Source organism: Aythya ferina, assembly GCF_964211825.1.
Source record: "Aythya ferina genome assembly, chromosome: 9".
Lineage (NCBI taxonomy): Eukaryota > Metazoa > Chordata > Aves > Anseriformes > Anatidae > Aythya > Aythya ferina.
Genome location: NC_140305.1, coordinates 20,642,683 through 20,655,994, shown reverse-complemented (window position 1 = coordinate 20,655,994; position 13,312 = coordinate 20,642,683). Strand labels below are relative to the sequence as shown.

Below are 13,312 nucleotides of genomic sequence, written 5' to 3'. Positions count from 1 at the left end.
CTCTGCTAGTATCACATACAATGTAAATATTACAGGAAAATTGATAGATGAATTCTCTGCAGGAAAGGCATATTTAAAAGCTGTTAATTGAAAGAATAACCAGGGAGAAGGGAAGAGAAAAGGAGATCAGCATCACTGGAAATGAAAGATATAAAAGATAGACCATTTCCACCACTGCAGTTCAGCAGCAACCAAGATTTGAAAGCAGATGCTCTGTGATTTATTATTTTCCTGTGTGGGTAGGTCATAGATGGTCTTCAATATACAGTAACCCTGCAAAACTTACTCATGTCTTCCTTTTTCTTTCTGTTTTGCCAGTGATATAAATAACTTCTCTGGCTTTAATGATTAAGATATATATATAAAAAAAAAAAAAAAAAAAAAAAAAAGACTTTTTCAAGTTAGAGACAAGTTTATGAAATACTCCTATACTCTTGGGAATCTTTATAAAACAGATCCCTTTATTAAACAGGGACTGCCAGTCATTATCATAAGAAGATGATAAATTTATTATCAAAGCATTATATAGCTGCTCAGAAGCATTGGCTCCATTTCCTGCTTTACCATTCTTGCTTTGTAGTCCTGAGCAAGCTGCTTCAATATTTTATTTTATTTTTTGTCACATCTTTGGTTTTGTCTACCTAAACTGTAATTTCTTGGGGTGACAGCTTTTCTTCGTATTTTGTTTTGTGCTCTAAAACCCTGATCACAAACTGGGGTCTGGGCACAGCTGAAGTTCAGTAACAGTGATAGATAACAGTAGCAATAAGTCAGGATTTATAAAGACAGTTCTGCTGACACTTGCCATTTGCTGCAATGTCAATATACAGAAGGATTTAAAGAAAGTCTGAATCATGCTGCTGTCATTCAGGAAATCTCTGAGCCTTCTCAAATTAAGAGTGACAAGTACAGCTACTGTTTGGATTGAGAACTCCAAGAAAACATGAATAAGTTGTACAAGAGCCTGCACTGAGACTTATGAACTTCATATCCATAATATTCAGCTCTTGGTAGCAATTGTGCAATCAATGGTAAGGATGGAGTTTGAGTGTTTTACAAGCATGACATTCGACATGACTAAAATATTTTATCAGTGGCATCTGCAAGGATTGCTTTAAGCACCACAGTCATACAGTTGATTGCATTGTGAAAAAAGCAAGACGGCAGGAGGCAAAAATCCTCAATCCCCGACTACATTACAGTGTTTACAGACCAGTAATTCTGTGCCTGTAGTGAAGTGCAGCTTTGAAATTTACTAATAAAGTTATATTCTGAATCAATGCAGGAATATTTTTTCTTTTTCAGACTATATCTGAACAGTTCAGTTTATCATCAACAAAGAGAGCACAAAAGTCTCTGTAGGGATATGGGTATAGAGTCTGATTTAAAGTCAATAAGGATTCCATAAAAATTCTTTGCAAGGTTAGACAAAGCCAATCTCTTGTGCAATACAATGGTTTCATAAATTCTCTTGGCAGTTTCACTTAGATCAACTGTTCTCTGCTATGGAGTGTTGTTGAGCACTGCTAGATGCTCTGACTCACAGCTGTTTGTGTTTCACCGATAAAATGCAGTAACTGCAGTCACTTATTTCAGTTGTACCTGTGGACCCTGCCTGAGCAGGTCCTGTACAGCTGCATTCTGAAAAAACATGTAATGAGCAGGTGTCGTCCTGGAGATCTCACAACAGCAGTGTCACCAAACCTAACCAGAATTAGCACTCTAGAAGCAAAGGAGCCCAGCGAAAAGCTGAGCTGTTCCTAGTCCCCAACTTTTCTATATTGTAAAGGTAGTCTGGAGTTGCAGCCTGCACACCAGCACCATCCAGGAAGCCAGGGTTTTGCAAGAAACCATCCAGAAAATTTCTATGGAAACCCAGCAGCTTCCATCAGGTCTTTATTGGAAGTATCTCTAGTCTGATAAACAGGTATTTTTTAACAACATCAACAACAACAAAAATTATTGATCTTCTCTACCTCTAGTTACATGATTAGAACTGGTCCTATTTTCCGAGGTAGGAGTCAGATGTTGGTGAAGGCCATTCACATGGTCTCCATGCACAAAAACTAAAATCCTTTCCTTACATGCTATGTACTATAGTGATTTGTTCCTGATAAAATCTGGCAAAATCAACCCAATACATTTTCAAATGAAAAAAAAAAAAAAACAAAAAAAAACCGACATTTTTACTCCCTTTGACCACTGTGAATGTGGAATCTTTTCTACAGGCTGCATTTCTATTGCTGTTGTAACACCGTTACAACAGAATCACAGCAGTTAGAGATGGGAAGAACACACTGAGGCATCTAGCTGAAGCCCTCTGCTAGGAGATATTAGAAAAGTAAAAGAAACAGGCATTTTACGTAAGGATCCTCTTGGTTCAAATGATGACAAATTGGCAGGATTGGTGGAATAGAATTCTGAATTTTCACAGAATCACAGAATTGTCTAGGTTGGAAGAGATCTCCAAGATCACCTAGTCCAACCTCTGACCTAACACTAACCAGTCCTCCACTAAACCATATCACTAAGCTGTACATCTAAACGTCTTTTAAAGACCTCCAGGGATGGTGACTCAACCACTTCCCTGGGCAGCCCATTCCAATGCCTAACAACCCTTTTGGTAAAGAAGTTTTTCCTAATATCCAACCTAAAATTTTGTTAAATCATTTCATTATATAGGAAGTAATATCAGTTCTGCTGATGATGGAAAATGAGGTTGGCCATGTAGTCCAGCGTGATTTATAATGGAGTGCAGCACACTATAAAGTTCTTTAGCCTTTAATTCCACCAAGACTTATGATCTTTACAACCAGGAATTTCAAAAATTAATGAATGTAGCAGTTGAATAAGTGTGAAAAGGAAGCAGAAATTATTTCATAATGACTTAGTGAAAATGTTTATTTTAATCCCCAAAAGGGAGCCTACTTTTCAAAATTAGGACTCCTCATGGAGAAACTGTTTCTGAAATGGGATTGGATAAAAGATAAGTAATTATTTATTACATTCCTAATGAACTTTAGAGGCTTTAGAGATACAGGCTTAATCTTCTCTTACTTTAAAGAAGGAATAAAATTTGAACTTCATCTAAGTGTGCTATTTCTCCCCTTTGCCCCAGCCAAATGTAACTACACTGCAGTGTTTAGGTGATGCCAGTGAACCTGACTCAGTTTTCTTCATCAGTGTTGTACGTAATGACCAGAAAGTGCCACTGTTTATACCTCTGGGACATCTTTATTGCCAATGCAAAGCAATTGGCTTAAATTCGGGAAACAAATCTGATGGAAAAGCAAAATTGGATCAGCAGTCTATCGGCTGTCTATCAGCTGCAACTCTTCCATAAATTTTGGTTTTGTCACCAGCAGAAACAAGCTGTGATCTGGAACTCCACCAGCAGCAAATCTTTGGTGTGCAAAGTAACCACTCTTAAATATCTAGTTTTAGGTAGAATGGGATGAATATATTTAAGGGCATTTGACAGTGAAGGTACTCAATGATATACTAAGAAAGCAATGATGAACCTGAGAAATGGTTCAGACCCAGAGGTTGTATATTGCCATGTCTTTGGAAATGTGCACGAGGCACTAAAAAATAGAGTTATGCAAAGATGTAATCTTCTGAAAGTGTTGCCAATTACATAGCTTTCAGAAGAGTTGCTCACCTAAACTGTTGTTTCCAAATATCCTCATTCTCTACGCCATGTAAATGAAGTACAGAGACTAGGATATTTGCAGCCCTCACAGCTGGGCTTTCATAAGAAGCCAAGACTGAGAGATACAGTTAGCAAACCATGAGGAAATATGGATCATATTTGCCTCTTCCATCTGTGATATAAAAAGCCAGAGAGATGTATGGCCCATGTCTATTTCATATTTCAAACATTTCACTAAAAAGTTTCAGAATCAGAGAAGTCTGTGCACTGTGAAGTAAGAAAATAAATGCATGCTGTTTCAGTATGGCAAGGTAAATATCCCATTTCCAGTCAAATTCATATTCCAGCACATAAGGATCCCAAACGTGCCAGTCACTATAGGAGTGAATGGTAGGTTACCACATCTCTGTGGCTGTAGAATCTCAGTCCTAAGAAAGGACAGTCAGAACAAATCCCACCACCCCTCTGTGGCTGTACCTTTTCCAGCTCAGACTTATTGCCTAGGATGCCTTCCCTCTCCCTACAGGGAAGAATAAACCATGCTTCTGAACTCTGTCAGTGGGGTAGTCAGTTTTTGTGCTAATCCTGTCCATTATCCACTTATCATTACCTCTGCAGGTTCCTGTGCTCAAAGCAGAGCTGTATTTTCCCTACACCAGTGCACAGCTCCATGCCAGTTTTCTCAGTCTTGCTTTCAAGCTTCGTCAGGCCTTTGTGGAAATTCTAATGGAAGCACTAAATCATGTTGCTGTGGAAGGTGAGCCTGCTTTGGCTATTAGCTGCAATTAGCATTCACCCTTCCTTGTAATGAGCATGCTGCTCTGGTTTCCCCCTTTAAACACAGCATTTTGCTCATTTTAGGTCTTGATTTTCTTTCTAGTGAATAGGTGCCTTGAGAATTGTTCAGCAATAACCGCTATCATAGCTCATCATTCCTCAAGACTGGGAGTTCATGATAAATTTGTGCAATACTTATATAAACAAGGGCTAACAGTTATGTAAATGATTTCCTTTTGTACTGAAGATTATTAGCATGAACTTAAAATGTGTTAGGTTGATGTTTTGATGCTTTACACCCTGTATTAGCCTATATATTATGAAGTATGACTGTAAAATTCTTCCAATCACATTACCTTTGCTTTGCACAGTGCTAGGTTCAGCTTATAAGATGCTGGGAAATATAGCCTTCTGAGTTAAATAGTCACCCTTTCTAGTTCCATTCTGCTATTCTAGTGACTGAGCTAACCAAACACTGACATGCCTGGGAATTTCTTCTTAGTAAATGGGCATTTGAGGTAGGTGAGTGCCAAAGTAGCAGCACATTTTTGGCCTTCTTCTAGATTCTGTCCTTGAAAAATGATCAGGGAAATGCCTGTCTGCCATAGCATATCCCTTCCTACAAGAATATCCCTTTGGGGATGTGCCAGCTCATGATGTACCAGAGCAACCTCTATTAAATGGCTTTGTGCCACGAAACCAGGCCAATTCCTAGCTGAAGACAGAAGCCCAAGTGCACAGAGAGAGTTTAGGGCTGCTTTACTTTCCCCTAAGTTGTACCTGCTGCAGTGCAGCTCAGAGTGCAGAGTTGCTATAGGAACCTCGTGAAAGGACCCAAGGTTCCCTTTTGGTCAGGTGTCACTTTCAGTCCTATAACAAACACACTGATTTACATGGAAAAATGGTAACCGGGCTGAAAGGTTTTTGCAGGTGGGAGAATCCACCAAAATGGATTTAGAAAAGGAATGGTTAAAGAATAAGAATTTATTCTTCTTACACATGCCCTTCAGAGTGCCTGTTGGCACCTCCACTGCCTTCTGACCGCTGTACTAACATCTGCACCTGGCATTTAGGACATGCACTATTTTGGTCAGCATCACACAGACCTGCTTTGGATTTCAAGTTTACCAAACTGCTTACAAACAAAGGCTGTCGACTGAAGCCTTTGCTGTTTGCACAGTAAATAATCCAGGGATACAGCTGTCCCCTGGGCATGCAGGGGTTCTCAATGCATAAAGGTAGAAAGCCTCGTTTTCTGCCTGCCTGGGCAGGCATAGATGACAGGGAATGAACAAAGAAATACATAACAGCTAAAGGGAACTTCCCTCCCGTGCTGTCACTACGTTCACAGAGACAGTTCTTCCACAGACACCTTGGTTTATGAGAAGAGCAAGAGTTGAGACTGAGTCCCCAAATATCTTGGTAGGCTACACATTAACATTGACTCAGGTTTAAACAGTTCTTATGTAGAAAGAAGCACACAGTTGGCAGATTATATGGAATATAAATGCCATATAATATATATATGTCTTGCTGGTTTCTTGCTTCTTTTCATTTTCAAGCTGAAAGCACACTGGGATCAACAGGCAAGACTCACAATTTTTGCAAATGGCCACAAACCTGCAGATTCAAACAATGCACTCGTTTCACATAATGGCTCTCTGCCAAGGCTATGGTCTGCTCATCCCATGGCAAGCACTAAAGTAGGAATAGCAGAACCCCAGAGCAGCTCGTTAGCACTTGAAGTGCTGTTTAAAACATGTCCTCAATCCTCAAGTATATATCCAGCTAAGTCAAATCTGCATCCTGAGCCAGAATTTTGTCCTGAAACCATTATTGTGACTAAGCTGAGGGCGGTATTAGAAGGTATTAAATATTTATTTGGGGATTCTGATGATGCTAAACATTTTTGCCTGTGGAAGCTCCTATCCCAGTGACCGTAAATGAAGAATAGGACTTGGATGAAGCAGATGGTTCATCAGATGGCAGCTTGCTCCTTTTTTAACCAGGCTTTTGTGTAAATGGAGTGTGGCATGGATCGCTGTATGCTTTTTGACTTTGAAAGTGTGTATGTGTGCGCTTACGTTTTAATAAGCGTTTAATTATGAAACCATGTATCATGATGATGATGTGGATTTTACTGGATCTTTACAGATTTCAGAAGCTCTTGAAACTTTCATTTGGTTGCTGATTTCTGGAACTAATGCTGTCTTTGTAAAATGGTTTATTTGGTGTTGATTTTTAATTAAATGAGAGCAGCAGCAATCAGTGAGTGTGGGACTGGATGAAGCAAGATTTTATTACAGTCCTTAAATTGTTGGCTCTTGTTTTCTGGTTCTGTTTCTTTTCCATTAGACTTAAATTTCGTGACTGCCCAGAAGCATTATGATTTCAGTGAAACTAAAATGACAAAAGAGCTAAGAGGTAACTGAAAAAAAAGTTGAGATGTGAGGTTTGCTTTGCAAACAGCTCTGGTGAGCTGTTGAACAGCCCCAGGCACCTACTTACCGTTCCTGTGCTGAAGGTAACAGCCTCCTCAAACCTGCCAGCAGGACTGCTTCTGCATGTGCTCCCTAACCCATTTATTCAAAATTAGATGGATTAGGGGAAAATAAAAACCAAAAACAACAACAACAAAAACCACAACACCATACTATGCAGCCATTCCAACTAATGTGCCTCATTTAGCTGATACAGGTTAAGGAAAAGTCACAGCTCTGGCAGCAGATCTGAGGCAGCACAATTTCTGTGGCAGGAAACGCGATGATTTGCAGCAAGGATTAGGCTGGGGGTGGTGGCATATTGCACGGCACAGCTGGAACTGGAGGAGAACGTCCTGTTCGAAGAGTGGTTAACCTGATGGAGTGTCTTCCGCCTCCTTACAGTTCATATTCCTGTAACTCACCCGCAGATTTGCTTCTAATTTCAGGTGTTTTTTTTTATAAGGCCAGAGAATAGTCTTTAGGATTCAGCTCTGTAACTCGGAATGCAACTGAAGGTGGTCTGCTCTGTTCTCAGTTTATCTAAATCTTCCTGTCACCATAGTATCCAAGTGGCTTGTAACCTTTCACCAGGAGCTGGGACTTGATGACTTTTGAGATCTGTTCATTCCCTCATTATTTTCCCAGGTAGGAAATTGTGTAAGAGCAGTGTTTTTGTTGGCAGAGTTCACAGGTTTAGCAGACTGTTTTAAATTACACAAAGATGTATTTTGGTTCCTAAGCCAAAAGACGACCTATTTGCAGAATTGTCCAGCTTAACTTCAGCTCCTGCTTGAAGTGTTTCTAAGCTGAATGTAATGCAGAGCTATTCTAGTATTCCTAAGGGATTTCTTCACAGAATCTGGAACCAATCCATGGGCTCCCACACTATAATCAATGTGGAGTCTAATATTGATTTCTTCCAGAAGTCAAAACATTTTTTTTCCCTTCTCTGGAGACTTTGGGTTTTTACCTTTGGCTGCAGTCCTTGAATTAATATGGAAATTGAGAACATCACTTAGGGCCAGTCTTGTGTTCAAGCAAAATGTACGGTTGCATGGAGCCAGGTATCCTGTGCAAGCTCAGACGCTCAGGAGATTGCTCTGTCTCCTCTGGCAGCTGAACAGCTCGCTCAGCCCTGTGCCCATCTCTCCCTGAGCTCCTCACTATCTGAGGAGCAGGCCAGTAAGTGACTTACTAGCGACTCCTCTTTCTTGTTCCCTTTCTTGTGAGAGCTCTTCCTCATGCCACGCTGTAATAAAGGTCAGCACAGGTCTCTCTGGAAATTTTGTTAAACTGATAAGGTAATAAGGAGCTGATTACAAGCCAGAAAGCAGCTCCATGGAGAGCAGCCATTTCCCCCATCAGTAATCCATAGTCACCTATAGGTGACTGTCTATCAGGCAGTGTTAGGCTAAAGCCTAACAGCTTTCCCCTAATCAGCATTTCCCAGCTGCTGATAAGAACGGCCATAACATTGTCTGCATGATGCTTCCCTTCACTATTTGTCAGTGTAAAGTGGCTCTCACTTACTTTATACCATATAAAATTGAAAATGAAATAGCAGGGATCCAGATGTCGGCATCAGGGTGTTCCAGGTTGGAATTTCTCAAGTCAGCCTCAGCGCCACACAGGACTGAGGGTCTTGTGCTCCTCTGCATTCCTGATCTGCTGTACACGTGCAGGTGTGATGGAGCACAAGGAAATTCATAGCATCAAAAGAGCAAGGTCATCAAAGTGATTCTTTTAAATGACATGTGATTTCGGCAAATTTGTCACAATGCCAAGGGAGTCAAAACAATTCCTCCTGGCCACAAAGATGTGAATGCAGGCAGTGTTGTAATAAGGTAGGGTCACATCCAGCCTGGTTTGAAGGGTAAGGTTCTTGGTGGTGTTAAATGACAATCTGTCCTGAATTTGTCATGCCCATATGTCATCAGTAACAACTTACACAACACACCTCTCATTTTAGATCCAAGTTTGCATCTGTTCCAAGCAAAACATGTGCCATCTCCCTGTATATTCCTAGCAAGTCTATATTAGACAACACATGAGTAAGTGAAACAGTAAAATGTCTTTTCTATATTATGGAGAAATTAATAGAAAATTTCTGACACTTTTGCCTGGCTTTATGTGCATATAAAACCTCAGTGAAGAAAATACCTCAAAACACTTCACGACATTTCAATAACACCTGAAAGGCTATTTCACCTTTCCACATACTATGAATACTTGAGAGAAATTTATTTTCATAGGTTTTCAAGAAAGTGGCGGTAAACAAAATAGAATTTGTCTTTGGGGACAAATCAATTAAAAAGCTACAGAAACTGAGTAACCAGTGACTTTTTATGCTGCTTCCTTTGTGATTTGTCCTGTGTTTCATTGGTCCACCATCCAGGTAAGGGACATCTTTAAAATAAGGATCCAGGCTGAGAGCAATCCATCCCTGGATATTGAGATGCCAGATAGCTGATATAGTTTCAACCTTATAGCAGGGTGAAGCTTCAAAGGACTTGATTTATAAATGTTTTCTATTTTTAAATATGCAGCTGGACATCTAGTGTGATTTACAGAAGCATCTGACTGGCTTTGATGCTTAATTTTCATTGACTAACAACCAATGTTTAGGTGCTTCTGTAAATCTCACTAGATGTTTCTCTTCATCGTTAGACACATAAATGGTTTGTAAAGCCTGCACAAAAAATGTAAGGCCTAATTTTCAACTTCTCAAATCTCATGTGACACCAATGGCTAGATTTCAAGAATGCTCTTTTCTGAGCATCCTGAACACTTGTAAATTCTGTAAATTCACTGTCATCATTTGATATATAATTTTTCAGAAATTTTGAACTTCTATTTGTAAAACATTAAGCCATATTGCAAGGAAATCTGCTAACCTAGAATATCAGCATTTTAACACTATGATGTCCTACAGGAATGCTGACACTGTTATACACATGGTGACATTCCCAAGAGCTGCCTTTGTTAGTAATGCATTTATTTTCCCTTTTATTTACTTTATTGTGGTCACACCATTTACTGGCATGACTTGGAACTGTTTGTTGAGGTGAAGCAAAGGACTTCACAGGATGTGGATATTCTTTCTCTTTCCCCATCTTCCCTGCTTCTTCTTAGTATGTCAACATGAATCAAAATTAGGCCAAAAGGATTTGAGGTGATAAAACCTGAGATTAATCCTAATTAAAGTAATAGAAATGCATTGCTGAGTTCTTTTGTTCTTTGAAATATTCTGCTAACAGACTGCAATTGGATGACATGTTGTGCCAAATTATCTGCTTTCTAAACTGTAAGTCTTTCTAATGGGAGGGAGGTTATGAGTTTCTAGTTGTTTTGCAAGGCTATAGTTAGGGCTGCAAACTCCTATTTTGGGATACGCTGGTGACTACTGTGAGAGTTTGTGTGATAAGTAAGACTGGGAAGGCAAATTCACATCTTCCCAAATTAGCAACCTCTATGCACCCATTTTTCTGCTCTTTGTCCCATTTTGTGCAAGGCCAGCTGCCCTCACAAGGCTATGAAGGAAGGTGCTATCTGTATGTATGCAGTGCTATGGATTGTAGAATCTCTGAGCATTTCTTCAGCAAACACCAGAGTGCTGAATAGTATTAGGTTTACAGTAGGCCTAGAATATATACATACATATACATATTTACATACATACTTGTTTTGCTAGTTTATTGTTTTTCTGAATTTTCTTTAAACCTAGCAAAAATTCTCTAAAACCAGTCTATATTGCTAGAAAGCTTTTTGGGAGAACTTCATAATTCAAGAGGCAGTAAGAAAATGGCCCAAAATCTATCTTCATATATTCAAACACCAGGAGTAGATTTTTAAACCACAGCAGTTCAATTTCATTTTAATAAGATTCAGGGAAATTTTAAAACTTAGTAAGGATGTAGAGTTGGCTTCTTATTGAGATACCACATGTATAAATCTGACATGATCCAATACAAGATTTCCTAATTCAGAATAAACCAAATGCAAGTTAAGCTCAATAATACATGAAAATGACTCCAGGAATGTACAGTTTAAATTTTTTTAATAAATTATGTATGAAATTGAGTCTTTCCACCGCTTTGTTGTCACAAATGCAAAGTGTCAAGGATACTACTTTAAAAAAAATGTGGGTGAATACAGAAAACACAAAATATAATTAACTCAGACAGCTCTTGGACTCTCATTTTTCTGCCTGATTAAAATTTAACCCAAATAAATAAATAAATAAAATTAGTGAAAAAAATCTGCCAGCAACCTGAACCTCTTCCTAAGCCTCGCGTACCTGCTGCAGTTTTCTTCCTGTAGCTGTGTTGACTCCAAACAGTTCTGGCTCTGTTTGCTCACTGTGCTGCTCCTGGGTACACGTGAGAGGAGAAGAAAAGAGGTTTGTGGCTGAAACAAAACCACCCACAGCTAGGACAAGCTGTAGCCTAATTAAACTTAGCTGTCCCCAAGTGCTTTCTTGAGAATAGTTGCTCAGAACTACCCAAAGTAATCCACTTTGTTAACCTCTCCCCACCAAGGCTTTGCTTATTTCCTGTAATTTGGATTTACCTTTTTCATCCCCCTGACTGTCGCTTTTGACTTATGCAGGGGGAATCTGCAAGCAGAATCTGGCCACTGGGCCTCAAGACAGATGTACTCATCCCCGTGGAGCTAAAGGGCTCTTCTCAACCTGAAAGTGGAGAACTGGCTTCATCCCTTCCACTAACATGCACCCAAGTGCTCTCTGTCTGCCAGCAAGTGAGTTGCAAGCTTAACTGTTTATTAAAAGTTTGGGGGAAACACCAAAGACAGGCACTGAAAACAAAATTTCACCCAGACTGGAAGAGTGGAATCAAGGCCTTGGAGAGAAAATGAAGAAACTTTCTTATTAATGATAAAATATAATCTTCTATTTATATATATATATATGTCATTTTTGTTCTTGAGAACTTCATCTGCTTGGGTTTGCCCTTATCTTTCCCCCGTTTATTCATCAGTTATGTATTTTCTGTGCAGCATCTCACAATTAGGGGGAATCTAAAAGCAGAACGAGGCCCTTTATAAGTGAGTAGCTATCTAACTATAAATGAATAATAATCTACCACTTAACAAAAGCACTCAAGAGGGCAAAAGAGCACTGCAGTGTTGTGTAACGACTGGAACAGCAGAGTTCAGGACAGGAAGAGGAGTTCCCAAATGGAAAGGGGAGAATTTAGGCACACAGATAAAATGAAGTTAGAAACATGCCATTTGGCCACACACGCATTTCAATCTGGGCACTTAATAGGAGCTTAGTGGAAATTTTCTGGAGGAATGTGCTTTGGAAAATGCTGATAATGTCAAATTGTAAATGTTTGGATGGACTGTGTCCTACGGCAGTGCTCTCCCCAGAAATCAGACAAGCCTGGGAGGGCAGCCTGCCTGGTCACGGGCACACTGCCTGGGTGCAGCTGTCAGATCCCATGTCCAGAATTTTCCCAGCTATTTTCCCTGGTTTCTGTGGACAGGACAAATAAACCATTCCACATGCCAGCTTACAGAATTATCCAAGTCTTTCCTTTTCAAGCCACTGTCAAAAGAACAATGGAGATGCTCACAGCAGGACCCCAGCCCCACATCACCACTGCACCCCAGCGCATCGAACGAACCTCTGTTGTGTAACCCTAAGCAGATGGACCATGGCCTGTGCCACGTGCCATGATGCTGGGCATGTCCCACATGATTCCCCATCATGCCCCATCTTCTCAAAGGATTTTTGTGCTTTTGGGAACAAATTGAGCTGGCCTGATACCAAGAAACTCCAGGCTGCTGGCCTGGAGGAGTTCCTAGCCAAGGACCAGACAGCTGCTTCTCAGGTAATAAAAAGCTCAAGAGAATTTCTCCATATTTTTCTAAAATAAATAAATTAGTCATTTTTCACAGAAAATGTTGAATTTTCTATTTTTATTCTGAAGCTGGACTTTTTTTTTTTCAAAGACTAGGACTAGTATTGGGACTAATACCACAAAATTCTCTGTATTTTTCTAATAATGAAATCTAAAGACTTTCAGTCTTTACAAACAGGAGAAGGACCTTACCATGTGTGTCTTTTCTTTAACTTTAAGAATAGATTAGTGCTATTATGAAGCCTTATAAACGCATATTCTTGCCCTTGACCAGGTTTACATTTTATTGTTATTCCATTCATTTTTCCATGTCTTTAATGAACATACATAAGTACAGCATTATCTTTACATCAAAATAGCAATGCTATAATTTAAAGTATGAGTTTAATCTAACATAGTTAAACTAGTGCAGAAAAAATTATGTTTCTTTTAATTTAGTTTGAGTGGTTTCTTTTTTTCATTTTATGTTGCACTGTTAGAAGCATCTTAATCTAGTTGGCAGCAAACTACTCTGC

At 39.5% G+C, this 13,312-nt stretch overlaps 1 long non-coding RNA gene across 1 annotated transcript in view; it reads left to right on the top strand.

The window, feature by feature from the left end:
* Window positions 1–12,761, top strand: part of LOC311441112 — a 163,318-nt gene extending 150,557 nt beyond the window's left edge. The window contains exon 3 of the long non-coding RNA XR_014695803.1: window positions 11,521–12,761. This is a non-coding gene — a long non-coding RNA (uncharacterized lncRNA). The remainder of the gene's footprint in view (window positions 1–11,520) is intronic.
* The last annotated feature ends 551 nt before the right edge of the window (window positions 12,762–13,312 follow it).